At 43.3% G+C, this 20664-nt stretch overlaps 1 long non-coding RNA gene across 1 annotated transcript; it reads left to right on the forward strand.

Annotated features, from left to right (window-relative positions):
* Positions 1–2727: 2727 nt before the first annotated feature.
* Positions 2728–8048, forward strand: LOC123137275 (uncharacterized). The gene is made up of 2 exons (XR_006468021.1): positions 2728–6843; positions 7213–8048. It is a non-coding gene; the product is annotated as an uncharacterized lncRNA (long non-coding RNA).
* Positions 8049–20664: the final 12616 nt, after the last annotated feature.

Raw genomic sequence — 20664 nt, forward strand, 5'->3', positions numbered from 1 at the left:
CACTCTGGTAAGTCTTTAAGGGAGACTTCCAAACCTTCACAGACTTCGTTCACTCGGCAATCCATAATGACTCTTGGATGCTCAGAACGCGACGCCTAACCGGCTGGAGGATACACAGTCCTCAAGTGTAATAAGTCTTCAGGTCACACAGACAGAAAGACTTCAGTGATGCCTAACACTCTTTGGCTCTGGGTGTTTGGGCTTTGTCCTTGTAAGGATTTCTCTCTCTCAAATGCTTCGAGGTGGGTTGCTCTCAAACGACAAAAGACGTATACAAACTCTGAGCAGCCGCCAATTTATGGTGTAGGGGGTGGGCTATTTATAGCCACCAGGCAACCCGACCTGATTTGTCCAAAATGACCCTGGGTCACTAAGGAACTGACACGTGTTCCAACGGTCAGATTTCAAACACACACGGCAACTTTACTTAGGCTACAAGCAAAGCTGACTCATCCAACTCTGGATAAGATTTGCTCTCATTGTCTTCGCTCGAAGACATAGGATTTGGGTTGAGCATCACTTCAGTCACTCTGACTTAGTTCACTTGGACCCCACTTAACAGTACGGTGGTTCCTATGACTCAACAAAGAAGAAAGGAAACGACGAAACCACACAGTCTTCGCGCTCCATTGTCTTCACGTAATGTCTTCTCATGTCATAGTCTTCAATATGAATATCTTCTCATACCACCATTGTCTTTAATGTCTTCATACATTTTTAGGGGTCATCTCCGGTAGGTAAACCGAATCAATGAGGGACACTACCTGCGTTATCCTGCAATTCTCACAAACGCATTAGTCCCTCAACCAACTTTGTCGTCAATACTCCAAAACCAACTAGGGGTGGCACTAGATGCACTTACACTTTTCTAGTTACATGGTCCACTTGTCTAGACTCAACTTCTTGCCAAATCTTGCCACATTTGTGGTGTCCATTTTGTTAGCAACACTTTTTGTGGCAGCTGCACTTTGCCTAAGCTTAGTTGTGGCAAAGTTAGTCATGAACCATACAGACCCTTTGTTAGCCACACTTTGGCTTGCCTAAGGGAATTTATGACATGTGGGGCTCACTGCTCATAAAAAAAATATTTGCCTTAGGTGTGGCTAGAACCAAACACCTACCTAGATTGGTCAAACTGGCCTAAGGTTAGTTGTGGTAAAGTGTGGCAAGGTGTGGCTAGGAACTAAACAACCACTAAGATTGCCAAAGATTGCCACACGTAAGGTTAGGCAAGTTTGATTAACTTAGGTGAGTGTTTGGTTCAAGCCACACCTTAGGCAAGCCACACTAAGGCCCCACATGACATACACACAAAATGTGGCAAGATTCCCTTAGGCTTGCCAACTCGTGGCTCTCATTTTGAAGAACTAATAACTTTGCCTAAGCTTAGCTGTGGCAAAGTTAGTCATGAATTAAGTTCAACCATGGAGTCTTCTAGATTATACATGTGGCAGAATCTGGTGGATGATATCCAACGGCCGGTAGTGCTCCGATTTGCCATCTTTGTACCGTCGGATTGGCTTCATGCAACGACCAACTTTCAAAGTTTTTCACACACTATATAGGGGGTATAGATATAGATGTTCTCTAACCTTTCGTAGCCATGCAACCAAGCCACATAAGCTTCATGGGTGCCCCCCACATCATATTATTCATACTACGTTGATTGAAAAAAAGATAAATCACCCAAAACAAGATCTTCCCGTTTTTTGTTTCTATGATGTTGTGCCGTGCATGTACCTGCTAGTTGTATAGTGGTAGTACTAGTAATATAGTATTAGGAGTACAAACTTGGTACTAGTAGGAGTAGTACTAGTACGGAATGCTCCTACTCTATCAACGAGCCCCATCTGACACCAAATTTCTTGGCTTCCGTGCTACAGCTAGATCTTCCCTTCGTTTCTGTTTTCCAACCGGCGGCGGGCGGGGTGCGGTTTGCCAATAGTCGGTTTGCTCAACGGCGGTCTCACATGAAAGTGAAAATGCTAGGCAACACGCCTTCCCTAAGCTATGTGTCGTGCCCGACGGGCCGTGGAGTACTCCCGATTCCCGGGCGTGTGGGGGTGCGACGCGAACGCGGCAGGCCTGTTCCTTTTACTAGCAACTAGCAAAGTGGCCCGCTCGATGCGCGGGCTAGGATTTTACAAAGTTTAATGATGACAACATAATATTTGATTTGTCTAAATAAATTTTGAACCAAATGTGTTAACATTTTCAAAATATAATCATCGTGTGATCATATTTTTATCTTCAACATTTTGGGGGTTTTCATTCATATGTAATATATTTGTTATCCCGACATCATTTGCTTGCTAATTATGCATAGAGTACCAACGCTTTTGTATGATTGGCGCGTTGTTCAAATTTTATTTGTATCATTTCTCAGATGATGGTATCCTTGCTTAGTTATTTTTATGTGAACACAAGTTTAATAGTTTTCATTGTTTCTGTATTCATAGGTAAATTTGCTAACGCTATTCAAGACTGATGTATTATTTCTTGTGGTATTTGTAGTGTAAATGATTTTGTTTATATTTATATATAATATAAATATCCATGAAAACTTTCTTGGTAAGTCCATGAATATATTGGATTTAATTAAGACACGTGCAGTCAGCAGTACGGACAGTGGCTTATATCGTATAAAAAAACGGTGGCTTATATTTTCACGTTACATAGATTGCTCCCATAGTGTTCACAGTACTACATGTACAAAACGTCATTAGTTTAATGGGCCCCACCAGTCCATTTCTTCACTTTCCACATCCTGTAGTCTTCCCCAACTTCTCAGTTCTTCTTTCCCAGGTGACATGTTCCTCTCGCCAGATCCCCTTTCTGTTTTTCTTAATCTCTCTGCTCACTCCAAAATTGCTGCTGCCAGTTAGCTCCCATCAAGTTGCTCTCTTGATTCGCTGCCTTGAGGTTGTTCGTGCTCACCTGCAGCGACCCCGCAGCTGGTGATTCAACAGTGTGTCCATCGACGGCGGCTGGTATGGCTTCTCGTATGCCCCCTCGGTCTCCTAGGATGTTGAATGGCGATTGAAGAGTAGTAGGGTCCAAGGATCAAGTGTAGCAAGGAGGAGGCGTGATCATTGATCTGCACGGTGCCGGTGTTCTAGGCGTCCGTGTAGTTGATTTGGGCATGTACGTTGTCTCCCGTAGCCCGCTTGGATCCAGCTTGAGTATTAGGGTGCTGGCGATGTTGTCTTCCCCAAGTGCGCAAGCCAGACACGGTATTCCCACTCGAGAAAGCCGACACGTCGTCGTCATCGTCCACAGCGTCAACATTCTTAGAAGTTCAAAGTCCGACCTGCAGGTCCCCCCATTATCCTTTTCTTGAGTCATATTTTCCCCTTTTTCTTTACATTTTGATATGTTTTTCGATTCAATCTATATAATGTTATTAAGAAAATGCCTGTTAGTGGTAAATGTTTCATCATTTTTCTTTCAAAATTTGGAAAAACATACGATTCTTTTGTTTAAGTGCTCTTTAAGTGTTGAATGAGGTAGATACTGATAAGTTTGTGAAATTGCAAAAAATGTAAGTATATGTCTGAGAAGACATACAAATGCAAATTAGTACATTCAGTTGACCTATGGTGAAGGTACTAAATGATGAGAGTTTTCTTTTATTGAGAAATACTCCCTCTGTAAACTTTTACAAGAGGTTTTAGATCACTACTTACATCTTATGGCACAGTTTTAAGTTTTTTAAGCCCCCTCCACTTCTTTCCATGCTTTTGACCGACATTGGCAGTGGTAAGCCTTAATATTCAACAAACTTAAGAAAGAATTAATACATTTGTGATTAGTTATAGTTTTAATATTCTGCAAAGAAAAAAAAAGATAAGTAACTGAATATGAAAACATGTCTAATCACATTATACATGTGAAATATAGCAATCTCCCGATGCTCTCACTATTTGTTTGCACTAAATAGTAAGCTTTTGTAATAAATATCACATAATATATATGTCGATGTTTGGTAGTAATGAACTATTTCCACCAAATGGTGATGCATGTTTGCAATACTTCGGCATGGTAGTAGACCCTATTCGTCCTACCATATCATGTTAGCATAGTTAAGTCAGTTTTTTTAGGATAGTTTGTACTGTAAAAATTTGAAGAATGTTGTGCTCCTTGAATTTCCAGTATGCTTTGTAAAGAACATACTCACATTTTACTTTCGGTGAACTATTTGTGAAAATAATAAAAGTACATGTGCATACCTCTTCAATTCTTCCGTTTACGTATTTCATCTGAATCTTACCGAAGGGGCAGCTCGATGCATGTAGCTCCCACTTGCACAGGGTCCGGGGAAGGGTCCGACCACTTTAGGTCTATAGTATGCAGCCTTCCCCTACATTTCTGTAAGAGGTTGTTTCCAGGACTTGAACCCGTGACCTCATGGTCACAAGGCAGCAGCTTTACCACTGCGCCAAGGCTCCCCTTCCATCTGAATCTTACCGGCGGGCTTAAAATGTAGCTCACGTTAAAATTCTACATGTACTCTTGCAAATACCTGAAGTTAACATCAGTAGTTAAGGTCTTGAATAACAGTTGGGATTGTGTTCGTGAATCCATCATGTTGTTCTAGCAAGGTAGATGCACATATGATGCCTAAATGTCTTCGCGCTGCCTCATTAAACTTGATAAATGTTCTGTTGCCATCTCATCGCTTACCTTGAGTTTAAGTGTGTACCTAATATGCATGATGTAGTGTATGCTCACCGTAGATCCACATTTTCAGCCACCTCGTTACATGAAATATGGATTTACATACCTGAACACTCTTTTACCAATATTTACCCTACTCTCTAAGGTATCTCCATCAACAACTTTCAAGTAGTAGCCCAAAATAAAATTTGAAACTCTTTCCTCAACTTTCTTCATTGTTATATCAAAAAGGAAACTGATTTTTAGATTGTCCCTCAATGGTCAAATAATTTCATGCTCCCAAAACTTCAAAGGTCTTAAATATGTAGGTAGAGTCCTCTTTAACTTTGAATGATGAAAAGTAATAAAAAAGCAAACTATATATTTACATAATAATTGTACATACTTATCTGTTAAAATCATATCAGTGCTAATAAGCTCATTGGTTGATAAGTTGATTTTGTCCCAGAGCCTTGAACTTGAGCTTAATTTTTCTTGTCCCAATGCCTGTAGCTAATGAATTCAATAGTGTACGTGACATACTGCTTTGGCATGTTAATAATTCAAGTAACTAATATAATATGTAAGTAAGTATGCATATTTAGTTGTTTTGTTTTCTAAGGAAACCATGAAAACGGAAGTATTAGCTCAAGGGAAATATAAGTATGTCAAGGAAACAGACAGATTATATTTTTATTATTTCGGCATGCACATATATAGTGATTGGTTAGGCTATCTTTGTTCAGAGTCTCTACATGAGCACTTTATCGAATATAATTAAAGTATCATTGATTAATTGGTCAATGGTCAATGGCCAGTTCATCATTCTGATATAAAATGAAATAGAAACTTTAGTATCTAATAAAGTAAGTAATATAGCAAAGAACTATTTCGCAATAAAAATAAAAATATATAGCAAAGAACTTACATGTATGTATGTACTAAGCATGGGGATAGTTTGTGGTTATGTTAATTAATCTGCAATGCACAGATTGGATTTTTTCTATTTTGGAAAGATTTATTGATCAAGTATTGTTTATCCATTGATCCATTCATCAATCTAGCATATAGTGAATCATGCAAATGGCTTGATTTTGTGCAAAAGATGATACCTGCTGGAGGTGTTGTCGCTAGACGGAGTTAATACTGTAGGTTGTGACGTCTCTGGCCGGAGTTGATCGGACGATCCTCAGTATTACGTACAATGGTCTACAAGCACAATATTGGTAAGTGGAAGTAAAGGTAAGTGGCTGGCCTCTTGCTAACCTGAAAATTCTTCTTTGATGACTTTCAAAACACTTGTAAGCGATGTATCCATTTTTTGCATGGCTTTTACATCAGGATAAAATATTAGGTGTAACATCTCGCTGTAGAGAACCTAAAAACTGCGCAAAGAAGAATTATGCATCGGTAGGTGTTGACATATATTTCAATGGCTGAGAGTAACTACAATTCTTGTAAGCAGTGCAGCTAACAATTCAAAAAAAACAACAACTAAACAATGCTTAGCTTTGCGACTTATCTTGAGCATTGTCCATTGTCCTCCTCGTCACCATGCTATCCCTTCCGCTTAACTCGGTCTGATGCAAAATCAAGCAAGAAAGTAAATTAAGGTTATTTGGTGCAGATTAAAATTGTTCGGCTTTTCTATATAATAGAGGAATGTCAAATAGCACAAATTTAGGTTTAGGACCTAGGAAACAAACAACAATAAATGTGTAAGCGGCAATGTTTTCTTCTTGGCACAAAAAGGTAAGTATAGTTTGAACAAAAACGTTCTAGAACTCATTTGGTTCTGCATTACTGTATCAATGGACAAAGTAGCTGTATAACTTGTAAAACATAGGGAAACTATAGGTTGCACAAAAAACTGAAACCAAGCAAGCTATGCAGACGAAAATCTGAGGTAATCAAGATTGATTTGAGTGGATTTAGATTACTCGTGTCTTGGATGAGAATAAATTAATGAGATACATTGGTGTAGATCTATTAATATTTATGGTACGTGCTTTAATGTTTGGATGTTTTGATTTTTTGTTGGATTTTCTAGTATGTCTATTTTATTTGGTTAGCTTGGCATGAAATTCTAATAAATATTGGCTGTAGTTACAGCAACCCTGTGACTTTGGTATTGCGGGGCAGGTGCGGCATGTGGCTAGACTCACGACGTGCCATCGGCTTGTGCAGGTCAGAGACGGCAATGAATTCCCGTTTAATGATTTTGTAAATTTTGTTCTTGGAAGGTTATTATTATAATCTCGGAGTTGGTTAATACCTAGCTAATATATAACTTACGGGATATGAGTATGAATGTTGACTAAAAAATAACTATTTTAAAGTATGAATAATAAATACTCACATTAGTTGAAATAAACTTCTTGGGCATAAAACTATATGGACTATTTGTGAGTCTGACTAATAAATACATACATTAGTCAAATTAAACTTTTTGGGCACAAAATTATATGGACTAAGATGTCTATCAGTACTCGAATCTAGTAACAAATCAATAGTTTTTTGTCTGATGATTATGCATATTCTGCTTTCATGTACCAGAAAAGAAGCATGGACAACTTTTTATGCTCAAGTGGAAATTGAGTCTAAACTTGTTAGTTGGGCATATTTTGGCAATGCACATATCAACTTATATATGTGATATTAATTAGAGAACAGAGTAGTTTAAAAAAAGAAACAAAGGTGTACATGCAAAGTGCGGGTGCTATATATTGGCATTGGATATCAAGTTCTAGGTATATTATGAGACAGAGATAATATTAACTAAAGAACAAAACAATTCCTGGAAAAAAGAGGAGCTTGATGTGCCAGTACAGTCACCTGGGAGGGGCTAGCGCGGCATCAATTCCAACGGAGATGTTGGACGCCCTACGGCACCCCAGTTCCTTTTTACTGATCCGTCCGTCTGACACCTACGTCAATTAGCCATCTGTGCTCGTGATGGGAGAGACCAGCGTTCAGCCCCTGGTACTGTGTAATTCATCGTGTACCTCTGCATCCATGGCATCTCTATGTGGACGGAACTTAAAATCCAGGACATCATGGAGCGGTGGAGAAGAACTACGCTAGGGTTCTCTCTAGCAAGTTTTGCTGCGTTGGTGGAGCAGGAAAGTCCGAGGGAATCTTCAAGGAGATATTTATGGAAGACAACTCTCTTTTTTTAGTTGGGTTGATCTTCTGATGTACGGATGAATGGGCATGACTCTTTTTGTAAGATCTTTCTGTTTCTGTGAACCGGACGTGACCAAGCGTAATTTTTTTCTGAAGATCTTCTTTCTTATTTGGGTTGTAAATCTTTTTTTAGTTAGGTTGTATTTTTTTTTCTAGTTCTTTCTATGTACGAACGTGTCTTTTTTAGTTGGGTTCCTATGTACGGACGTGAGTGGGCATGCCTTTTTTCAGGATCTTCCTATCCCTAATGGACCGGACGTGACTGGGCTTTTTTTTAAATCTTCGTATCCACGGGACGCGAGCGAGCGCGGAATACATTAATGAAATCCGTTGGCTGAGATCTAATTAATGGTAATGGTCTATTAGATTGAACGGTTAGATGATTCTGATTATTGTGAGATTTTTAGGTTATTTTTCTTTTTTTGTTAACCTGTCAATTACTTTTTATATATAAATAGATGTGCCCGTGCATTGCGACGGATCAACAGTAGCAGAATAGTAGTATTTGTTCACAAACTTGAAAAAAATCACTCTTGTTTTGACAAACTCCTAATATATTACTCCCTCCGTACCTAAATATTTGTCTTTTTAGAGATTTCAAATGGACTATCACATACGGATTATATAGACATATTCTAGTGTTTCTAGCAAGATGCCCGCGCGTTGCACGAAGTTGATGGAAAAGGTAAGCACAACTTATAAATTTACGGATGGAGTACTAGTTACAGTGATGCATATAATTAAGCAAAGGGATTGCACATGTCAGTATTGACTGGAACTAGAATGCAATGACACAATAAGAATTAAGGCCACAATGATGTGATCGCAGTGGTGGTCCTAGAAGGCAAGAAGAAAGATGGATCTATGAACGTACGACCTCCTCCTCAACTTAGTGCGCCGGCCACCGACTCGCGGCTAAGAAGCGGCAGCTTTTGTGGCGAGATCGAGGTGCTTCTCAGCAAAGGCATCCAAGGCATCCAGCTGGTTGAGGAAGGCCAACGTCGTAGCGTCCTCACTGGTCTTGTAGATACCCATGTACACGATTTGCTCGTACACGTGGATGTGTAGGTCGACGAATTCTTGCAGGGTGAGGCGCCTCGCGGCGAGCGACCTACAGGTGGGCATTCTTCGTGGCGTCGGCGGGCAGTCACTGTTTATCTTGAAAAACAAATATTTCTCCACGTAAGAAAAAAATCTTTTTTATTTTTAATTTAAGCCTTATGAGCTACCAAACTGCTCTATACTCTTAAACTAAAGAGGGGTAACTAGTGGATAAAAGAGGGTTGGATACGCCCCTCTACCAATATCTATACAAATAGAATAGTCCATTTATACAGAATGGTAAAGAGGTCTCCTCTATGATCCCGTATGCATGCTATTCTGGGAATGAGGAATGCCTTTCTATGGTGGACCCTGAGGTCGGACTCTTGCTGCCTGAATAGTTACATGCAAGTCTATATAACATAGAAAAGCAGGCTGCCCATCAAAATGCATCGGTAGGGGAGCGTTCCGCCTTAGAGGGAAGCAACCGCGAAAGCGGGGGTCGACGAAGCGGAAGCGAGAATGTCGGCAATTCTCGAGCGAACGGAGCTGAAAACGAAGACGAAAGATTTTGCCAAAAATGCGGGGTAGAATTTGTGGATTCTCGGATACGAAGATATCAAATGGGATACATCAAACTCGCAGGGCCACCAGTGCTTGAAAGAGGTTCTGACCATGGATGCCGATTAGGGTGGCAGGCAATGAGGAGCCCGGGCGCGTGGGCTGGAGGAGTACGGCGATGTCGTCCGCGAGCTTCTTGAGGATGGTGAACTTGTTGCTGGTGGCAACGATCATCTGGTCCAACTGAGAGTCATAGTTGGCATCGCCGGCGGCCATCCACCAGCCGGTCTCCAACACCGTCTGGAGACGATCCTCGGCGCCATGCCGCAGGCCAGCATCATGGACCATCTGGCACAGCTGCTGGCTGCTCACGCGCATCGCTGCCATGGGTCTGGAGTGAGCTCTTTTGCACTTAGTGTAGGTGCTTAGGCAAATGCTTAGGTGCGTACGGTGTGGTAGATGCATTGGAATGGAGGGGTGACTTTATATGAGGGCAATGAGGGCAAACTGCGTTGCATTCACATCGTGCAGCCTCTTTTCCCGGACCTCCTCCCATTACTTCCCTCATGCATTAATTGAAGGAGGATGCATTGGCCGTTCAACATTTTGGGAACCGCTACTCCCTCTCTCGTCTGCATTAAAGCCGTATCGAGAACTGCGCCGCCCGCTGTCAAATCGAATACTCCCTCCGTCTAGGTGAGTATTAAGTCATCTTACGAAAACCAAATAGTAAACACATAGGTGTGGTGCATTAACTCTCATGTTGTTTCTTATTTTTTGACATAAATAGAGGAATCAACCAATAAGAGATGTGGGGCTTGTATGCTTTTAATGACTTGAGACTATCAAACATGACATGCAGTGGTCAGTTCGTTGCATGCAATGATATTAATAAGGGAGTACCTAGAACTCACCTAGATGAGATATAATTTGGTCTCATTCACTTTGAAAACAAGAACAAATACAACCCACGTCAGCACACATGCATCTTATAGCATCACATCCAATGGCTATAAAAGATGAATGAGACCAAATTATATCTCATCTAGATGAGTCCTAGCAAAACTGTATTAATAATACTTAGTATCATATATTAGTATCATGTAGTACTTTATTTATTGCCATGTATGACACATAGTACTCAATTCTCTCTCTTTCTTCATTTAATTCTATGACACCTCATCAAAATTGGCTAGTTGGCATGCATGATATAGCTATGATACTACCATTACAACCAGCCTTAGCAAATAAACATCAAGTTCTCTCGTTTTCCTCTCCACCTTGGTCACCTAGAAAGAGGGAGTATACTGCGCGGGCTTTTCCTGCGCGGTAGGCGGGGCAGTTCCGCCTAGTCGGTTCGATAAGAGACGCGAGAAGATGAGGGAGTAGGCTGCTGCAAACGTAGGGCGGTGTGATTTGACAACGAGTTACTGTTGGACTGATGGGGCCCCGTGATTTGACTTGCCATTATCATATAAATGCGGTGCTACGACCGGCATGAGTCTCTCGATTCCTGACCACCTCCATACAGGTGCCTCTCCCAATGCTCCACCATGTAGTATAGGCTGGCTCTTGCATGAGAGCCCACTTCTCCACTTTTTCCTTGCCTCTCTTTCCTCCACATATGCAAAAATGCCATGTAAAGCACACTATTGTATTTACTTGCTCCTACAGGTGCTAAGCTTGCCACATAGGCATAAAGTCTGATGTGGCAAGTTAATCAAGAAGAGAGAGACTAGTTTGGTGACCCAAGGAAGAAACGGTGCTAAGCGCGTGTACCTAGGTGAAAAGACAATTTTGAGTCTATAGCTAATTAAATGAAGCAAACTTAGCAAAAAAAATAATAAGCACACCATTTCATTGGAAGAGGTCACTCATTGGCAAATGCAATAAATACTAGTACTCCCTGTGTCCCATAATATAAGAATGTTTTTGGCACTACACTAGTGCCAAAAACATTCTTATATTTTGGGACGGAGGGAGTACGAAGAAAGAGATAGAGAGAAGTAAAAAAATACACTTATAGCCAACCTTATAGCTATCCTTGTTGTAGTATGAGTGACTAAGTGATGACTATGTATGACATGCCAACATCAAATAGCCTAACACATCGTGTTAAATCTCCAAGACCGCGCGAGCGACGCGACTGTCGTGGTAGGCACGACCATGATACGGGCTGCTGGCGGCCCTTGGATCTGAGATCAAATGGTCGCATGCTAAGTTGCCAAAAAGTTACAGAATAACCCTCCAGGATAGGATATTCACCCATAGGTCTAGAATCACGCCATGCAACCGTTCGATCTCAGATCCAAGGGCTCTTGGAAGCCCGTATCATGGGAGAATGGAAAGCCACTACCCTGTCATTCGCACGCTAGCTGTTCGCTCCTACTCATCCTCGCACGTCCTTTAATACTACGGTGGTTCACTCCTAGTCGTCCCGGCCTTTCACATTACGGCAGTTCCACTAATCCTAACCCTCCTCCCAAATCCATGGCGTCCCAAATCTCCATGATCGACGGTGAGTACAAGGTTAGAACCATCACCGGTGATGAGTTCGACGTCATCTACACCCGTTCTTCCACGACGGTGAAAGGATGCCTTTCTCGCTTTAGACGCATGTTCGAAAACTCGGATGATGAGTGGGTCGCTGGGCTAGATGTTGAGTACACCACAATCCTGGGACGAGAGAAGGATCTAAAGGACGAAGAGAGGAAGAAGCCCGCCGTGATCCAGGTTTGCGTGCATGACTTATGCTTGGTCTACCACATATGCCATGCCGACGTTGAATGCCTGGATTTTAAGAACTTCCTCGAGAGCAACCTAGTCAAATTTGTCACTGTAGACTTTACGAATGAGAAAGAAGTCCTGGGTCGGATAGGCCTCGTTGTAGGCAACCCCTTCGACCTCCAGAAGAATCGGCTGGTGTCCTCTCGTCAGCCTTCAATGCTGACCCTGGCAGGAGCCATGGTTTATCCTTCGTACGATAAACTGGAGAAACCTCCATACACGTTTCATCGTTATGCACGGCAGCGGAATGTACTAGATATAGACCACATCCACTACACTGTAATGGATGGCTACCTTTGTTTCAGTATCTACAAGGGTTGGATGAAGAGCAAGAGCCAAGTGTGCGGTTCAAGCAAAGAAGTATTGGCCAAGAGGAAGAGGGACAAGGACGAAGTCGAGGACGTGGAGGAGGACTCCGAGTAAGGTGGCAGTGTCGTTGCTCATGGTGGTTCTAATGCAGTGTCTACCGGAATAGTTGCAAAGTTTAATTTCAGGTGTGCTTAATTTAATTTGAGGGGTGTGTTGTGCTGAGGCCCCAGCAAAACTATGTTATGTTTCTTCTTGTTACTTCAGCTCTTCAGTACGTACATACTAGTATTTCTTACATTTTATCTTTTAGTTGGTATAGTACTACCACTCGTTTCTTCACATTATATACGTACAATATATATGGCCAACATCATATAGCCAGCAGTTTAGCTGTCAAAGAATTTTAGGGTGCTTAGTTTTGTCAAAGAATTCCCGGGTGCTTAGTTTTATTTGAGGGGTGGGTTGTGCACTTGTGCTGGACACCATTATTGTGACTAGCCTTTTTGATAGTACTATATGCATAATTTGGCTACGAGCACTCTCTATATGTACCACCTTTTTTTAATTTCAAGTTTTTCTCCATGGCGCAATCCATCGATACCACTACTGTAGAAAAGTGGAGTATATACATTTTTTAAAAGGCTAGAGGGCAGGGCAGTCTAGCTCTGTTGGTTTCACGAGAGGCGAGGGCCTTTATGATTTGACGGCTCATTACTGCTGTCAAATCAAATAGTACTACACCGCCCGCTGCACGCCCGACGCCTCCATTAAAACCCTCCGTTAAACCCGCATGTAAACCGAGAATCCTACTCCGGGCACACGTCCATTCATGAGCGGGCCAGAATTAAACGCAACACCAGCCGAGCTCCTCCCGTTCGCCCTCAGTTTAAATGAGGCCAGACGCCGGCCAAGCTCCTACCGTCCGCCCTCTATTTACACGAGGCCACACAGACAGCGGACAAGAATCGCACCCCTCCGCCGCTCCCCCATCTCCTGCTTCACCATTTTCTCCACTCTTCTGATGGCTTTCGAGGAGCCGTTCTCCGGCATATTACCCGGCTGGGTGGCCCGCTGAGCCCTCCAGATACGGGCGAGGCCGCTCGGTGCTTCACCAACCTCGATTGGCCCGATGGAGCCAGTTTCCGCCCCAAGGAGGCGCGTGGTTCAGCCACTCGCCGCTCCAGTTCAGCTCGATGAGGAGTGGCGAGTTGCTCCACGCCAGCACGGCGGCGAGCACGCCGGTACGGGCGTCGTCACCGCCGTGTCTTACCGTGCCACCAGTGTCTGCGGTGGTCGCGCCTCCCGTGTCTGTGGGCGCGCCTCCCATGCCTGCGGCATCGCCATGTAGGCAAAGACAGAAGTCGGGTGCGTGGAGAGCGACGAGTCGGTGGCCAACTTCTCCGTGTCCACCGCCATCATCGAGGAGAAGTAGAACACGGGAGGCCGCCGCCACTTGGGACCCATGAAGGCCACCGCTGAGGCGACGACTGCGTATTCAGGTGGTTCCTTTGCTGGCTCGTCTCTTCCGAGGACCTTCGTCGACCCCGCAAGTGTCTGACGAAGATGAGGAAGACAAAGGGATCCGCGGGCGGCCATTTAGATTATGTACTCCCTCTGCAGCTGGCGGGAAATATTTGTTCTAAGAAAGGATAAATTGTATGTATCTATAACTAAAATAAGTATAGATACATCCATTTCTAGGACAAGTATTTCCTTTTTTTTGCGGCTTAGGACAAGTATTTCCGGACGGAGGGAGTATTAATTATACCAAGAGAGCCGGATTGGCACCGCTTAGTTCATGTAAATGTAATGAAATCCATCATGTTTATATGAAGATCCCGCTTTTTATACGAAATCCTTCATGCTTATATGAAATCAGTCCGTGTTTGCACGAATTTCATCTGGTTGGTTAGATTTGTAAAAATGTATGCCACTCGCATTTTACGTCGTCCTCCGCGGAAGGAAGCGGGAGGAAATTTGCCGGCTGCGTTGGAGATGCTCTTATGCTGGAAATAATAGAGTGACATCCAATCCATTTGAGTTAGTTGCCTGTATGATTGCCCCTCTATAAAAAGTTAATTGCATGTACAGTGTACATGTGACTTGCAGGGTGGCTACAGCTTCGTACAGAAAGTTAAAAAGAAACAAGTCCATCCTTAATCTTGTATTCTAAGTACTCTATGGGTTCCACTATCAGTACAGTAGCGAAAGAAGTATATATTAAGTAAGTAATATATAATATAAAATCTAAAGTTAAAAGACAGAATTCAAACTCATGTCATCGCGTTGCAAGCATCCGGCGCTAACCAGCCCAGCACATTTTTGTTGTAGACCATGCTGGAGATATATCTCCATGTCTACTCTTATACTCCATTCGTTACTAAATATTTGTCTTTTTCAGATTTCAAATGGACTACCACATATGGATGTGTATGTAGACATATTTTAGAGTGTAGATTCACTCATTTTGCTCCGTATGTCTTTTCAGGAAGGGGCCAGATTTGTCCTTGATTTATTTATGAGGTATCCAGATGGCACTGCACCGCCAAGAAAAGAGGGTAACATCAAAATTATGGACTACTTTTTTGAGTATGTTGGTAAGGTCCGGTCATAGTCACTTGTTGAAATCTCTAAAAAGACAAATACTCCCTCCGTCCGGAAATATTTGTCATCAAAATGGATAAAAGGAAATGTATCTAGACATATTTTAATTCTAGATACATCTCTTTTTATCCATTTTGATGACAAGTATTTTCGGACGGAGGGAGTATTTAGGAATGGAAGAAGTAGAAAACAGAGTTGGTGATGATGGTGTGCGTGCCATCCTGCAATATAGGCCGTCGGATTTATATCTAACGGATAGGAAAGAAACTATGGAAATTTTGCAAATATATACCCACACGCCTCTCCACGTTCGCAAATAAGGCCTTCCCTCGTTCAGCCTTTTCTCTCACAAGATAAACTACTCATACAAATGCATCTTGATGTTCCGTGTAACGCACGGGCAGCTAGCTAGTTTCTTTTAAAATAGTTGATGCGATAATTGGGTTGAAGTGATATATTTTATGTCTTCCCCGAATGATTTCAGATGCACTAGTAGTAACAAAGAAAAGGTTGCCTTGTTAATTAATAGAAAACAGGGTGAAAACTATCACATGAGGCCGGTAAAAACAAGGCACACTGGGTTCAGCGTCATCGTCACTACAGCTGTGCGCGCGCGAGAAGTCTACATATCGAGGGGGCTACCGAGCGAGGCACCGAGACACAATGTTTGAGAGAGAAACCAATTGACAGATTATGATCAGATCGAGTTGTCACCATTCTGCTGTCATTGTTGGGGGGGGGGGGCGAGGGAAAGAAAGACGTATCGAGAGTGTGCACGGTAGGCACAGAGGCACAACTAGCGAGTGTGTGTGTGTGTTTGAAAGAGGAGTAGATAGATTATTATCAAGATCGATGTGCCACCCTACTCCTTCGGTGCCGGGTAGTGTGTGTGTGTGTGTGTGTGTGTGTGTTTGAGAGAGAAGCCAGTCAATAGATTAGTATCAAGATCGAGGTGTCACCCTACTCCTTCAGTGTTGGGAAGTGTGGGTGTGTGGGTGTGGGTGTGGGGGGGGGGCAGTGACACTCCCATATCTCTACTCTTATAAAAAAACAGAGTTGGTGATGATGGTGTTCCTGCCATCCTGCAATATAGGCCATCCGATTTATATCCGACGGATAGGAATTAAACTATGGCAATTTTGCAAAATGATACCCACACCCCTCTCCGCATTTGCAAATAAGGCATTCCCTCGTTCATCCTTTTCTCCCACAAGATAAACTTCTCATACAAATGCATCTTGATGTTCCGTGCAACGCATGGGCATCTTGCTAGTAGGGAGAAGGAGTTTGTGTGACACATATCTAGCTATATTAAGGGATAGGTAGATAGCATTTGTGCGAGGCATACTGAAAGCCTCACGAAGATAAACGAACGGTGTGTGTGCATGCAAGTGCCGGAAAAATGAAGCGAGAAACAATGTGCGTGCACATGTGTGTGTGTGTGTGTCAGAGAGAGAGAGAGAGAGAGAGAGAGAGAGAGAGAGAGAGAGAGATCTCAAAACAAAAGGTGCTCTGTTGGGATCCCATTGTATGTATTCATATGGTTCCGGAACTCGAGTTAACCTTAGGCATATGTGTGAGAGACATTATTATACTTTGAGACATTAGTGGCTGTGGGTGGGCGGAACTAAAGGGGTGGGCAGAATTAAAGGGGTGGGCGTGTTAGACAGACAGAGCGTGTGTGTTTCTGTGTGAGAGACTTGTAGGATGGGGTAGAAAGACGAATTTAACCCTGACGGAGGGAGAGAAATACACGAAGTGCGCGTGTGTGATTCCGATGCCCACAGGGAAATGAGATATGTATGCGTGTGAGAGAGATTGCATAATTCATTCACGTATCACTATCTAGCGATCGTGGACGTGCATCGCTTGAACATAAGTCAATATCTACTTCGCATCGAGGCCAATGGTACAATATCAATTCAACGCTATAAAGATTGGACACTCACATATCACATTTTTTCTATTTAAATAAACCTTTTCAGTTGTGCATGCCAAAGTTACAGTGATGTTTCTTCAAACAACCAATGTAGCTATCATGTACATGCACCATTGTTACTCTTGCATTCAAATTCATTAGTCTTGGATGATTTAAGTTTCTATTTTGAAGTAATATATGTAATATTCATATATGAATTCAACAGGTACGCAATTTATGAAATGGAGGCTATGTAATCATATGAGGTAACACTTTTAAGTAGCTGACTACAATATCCATTTCTTTTTGTGCGCCTCTATACTAACATGTCATTGCATTATGTTTAAAGTAAATAACCAATGGCACTAAATTATATATTTACACGAGAAATACATAGGCTGAGCGTTTGATCCCTTTTTTTGTGAACGCGCCACTACACCCGTACGATTGGCCGCGCCCGTGTGAACGTCCAAGTTATCGGCGCATCATCCCGAGTTATTGGCTTTTTTTCTGGGGTGGACTTCACACCAGTTATTAACTGCTGATGCGTGCCCCGTGTACACAGTCTAGCATGACCTTCCCGCTAGCACGGTCCAAAATCAGTTGAAACTGGATACAAACGATCCTGCGGGCGGCAAAATCTCCCGCCTCCTTCTAAAATTTCCGCCACCTTAGTGTTTAGCATGTGAAATTCCCCTTTTGTCCATGGTGCACGGAAACCATCAGTTACAATACCACCCTCATCTACATGATAGGTCGGGGCTGCTTTGGTAACTTCCGGTTCCCCCCACTACACGGCACCCCCATTTCTTCTCCCCCTCCCGCAAAAACGACTAACTCCACAGCACCAGAGCATCTTACATCGCCGTCCGTACTTCATCGCCCTTTCTCCCCTCCCCTCTTGAAACCCTAGACTGCTCATCCACAGGCATACCATAGCCCATTCACTGCCAGCGGCATCCACCTCGTCGGATCTGCTTCTGCGGCCGCATCTACCCCTCCCACCTCCCCTAGAAACAAGTAGACTGCTCGTCCACCACTGTACCACATCCCATTCAGTGTCGGCCTTGTCCACAACACCGGATCTGCTTCGCCGGTACTCTCGTCAACCGCTGCGCATCTGCAGCGGATCATTCATACTCCCCACCGGAGACGCTTCATCCATACCCCCCGGAGCCGCCCCAGACGCCCCCGTCGACAGCCTCTGATCCTCTTCGCCGACACCTTCCTCAACCCTACCAGAGCCGCTTCACCGACACCTTCCTCAACCCTACCGGAGCCGCTTCGCCAACACCATCATCAACCCTACCGGAGTAGCTTCGCCTATACCATTCTCAACCCTACCGGGCCACTTTGCCAACTCATAAGTCCACGGCCTTAGATCCGCTTACTCGCACCCTCATCCAACCTACCGGAGCAGCTTCTGATGCCCCTTCCATGGCCGCATATCCGCATCGTCGACACCATCCTTAACCCAACCACTGGAGCAGCTTCTAACGCCCCGTCCACGGCCGTAGATCCGCATCGTCGACACCATCCTTAACCCAACCACTGGAGTAGCTTCTGACACCCTGTCCACGTCCGTAGATCCGCGACATCGACACCATCCTTAACCCAATGAACGGAGCAGCTTCACCTACGCCCTCGTCCACGGCCACAGATCCGCTTCGCCCAAACCGTAGTCCATCCTATCGGAGTCGTGATACGTCTCCGTCGTATCTATAATTTTTTATTGTTCCATGCCAATATTATTCACTTTCATATACTTTTTGGCAACTTTTTATATTATTTTTGGGACTAACTTATTGATCCAGTGCCCAGTGCTAGTTCCTGTCTGTTGCATGTTTTTTGTTTCGCAGAAACCTAATATCAAACCGAGTCCAAACGGGATAAAAACGGACGGAGATTTTTTTTGGAATATTTATGATTTTCGGGAAGTAAAATCAACGCGAAACGGTATCCGAGGTGGTCACGAGGTAGGGGGCGTGCCCTAACCCCCCAGGCGCGCCCCTGACCCTCGTGGTCCACCCGTAATGCGGTTGATGATCTTCTTATGGCGCAAGAAAGATAATTTTATGAGAAAGATCTGGGCGAAAGATTCACCCCAATCGGAGTTACGGATCTCCAGATATAAAGGAAACGGTGAAGGGGTAGAATTTGAGAACGCAGAAATAGAGAGATAGATCCAATCTCGGAGGGGCTCTCGCCCCTCCCAACCCATGGGAGCCAAGGACTAGAGGGGAAACCCTTCTCCCATCTAGGGAGGAGGTCAAGGAAGAATAAGAAGAAGGGGGGCCCTCTCCCCTTGCTTCCGGTGGCGCCGGAACGCCGCCGGGGGCCATCATCATCACCGCGATCTTCACCAACAACTTCACCGCCTTCATCACCAACTCTTCCCCCATCTATGCAGCGGTGCAACCTCTCTCTTACCTGCTGTAATCTCTACTTAAACATGGTGCTCAACGCTATATATTATTTCCCAATGATGTATGGCTATCCTATGATGTTTGAGTAGATCTGTTTTGTCCTAATGGCTATTTGGTGATCGTGATTGGTTTGAGTTGTATGTTTTATTATTGGTGCTGTCCTATGGTGCCCTCCGTGTTGCGCAAGCATGAGGGATTCCCACTGTAGGGTGTTGCAATACGTTCATGATTCACTTATAGTGGGTTGGTGAGTGACTGAAACACAAACCCGAGTAAGAGGGATTGTTGCGTATGGGATAAAGGGGACTTGATGCTTTAATGCTATGGTTGGGTTTTACCTTAATGAATCTTTAGTAGTTGCGTATGCTTGCTAGAGTTCCAATCATAAGTGCATATGATCCAAGTAGAGAAAGTATGTTAGCTTATGCCTCTCCCTCAAATATAATTGCAATAGTGATTACCGGTCTAGTTATCGATTGCCTTGGACAAATAACTTTCTCGTGACAACAAGCTCTTTACTGTTACTAATTTAGTTGTGTATTTATCTAAACAGCCCCTAGTCTTTATTTACGTGTTCTTTATTATCTTGCAAACCTATCCTATCACACCTACAAAGTACTTCTAGTTTCATACTTGTTCTAGGTAAAGCGAATGTGAAGCGTGCGTAGAGTCGTATCAGTGGCCGACAGGACTTGAGAGAGTATTTGTTCTACCTTTAGCTCCTCGTTGGGTTTGACACTCTTACTTATCGAAAGAGGCTACAACTATCCCGTATACTTGCGGGTTATCAAGACCTTTTTCTGGCGCTGTTGCCGGGGAGTCATAGCGTGGGGTGAATATTCTCGTGTGTGCTTGTTTGCTTTATCACTAAGTAATTTTTATTTGCTGTCCTTAGTTGTTTTCTATCTTTAGTCATGGGTAGGAAACACAAAATACCAAAAAAATTAGTTGTACCTACTGCTCCAATGGTTGAAGAACCACTCAAAATCTATCACACTACTGAAGCTTTTTACTTGGATCATCTTCGATCCCTATGTGCTCGTGCTGAAACCCCAACTAGCTTAGTTGAGGCCAAATCTTTAGATGAGCATGCTTGTTATGTGCGACACCGTATATCTGAAAAAGGGAAACTATTATGGGGTCAAATTCAACGTTTACAATGCTATGCTTGTAATT

The sequence above is a fragment of the Triticum aestivum genome, chromosome 6B (genome assembly GCF_018294505.1).
Source record: "Triticum aestivum cultivar Chinese Spring chromosome 6B, IWGSC CS RefSeq v2.1, whole genome shotgun sequence".
Taxonomy (NCBI): Eukaryota; Viridiplantae; Streptophyta; class Magnoliopsida; order Poales; family Poaceae; genus Triticum; species Triticum aestivum.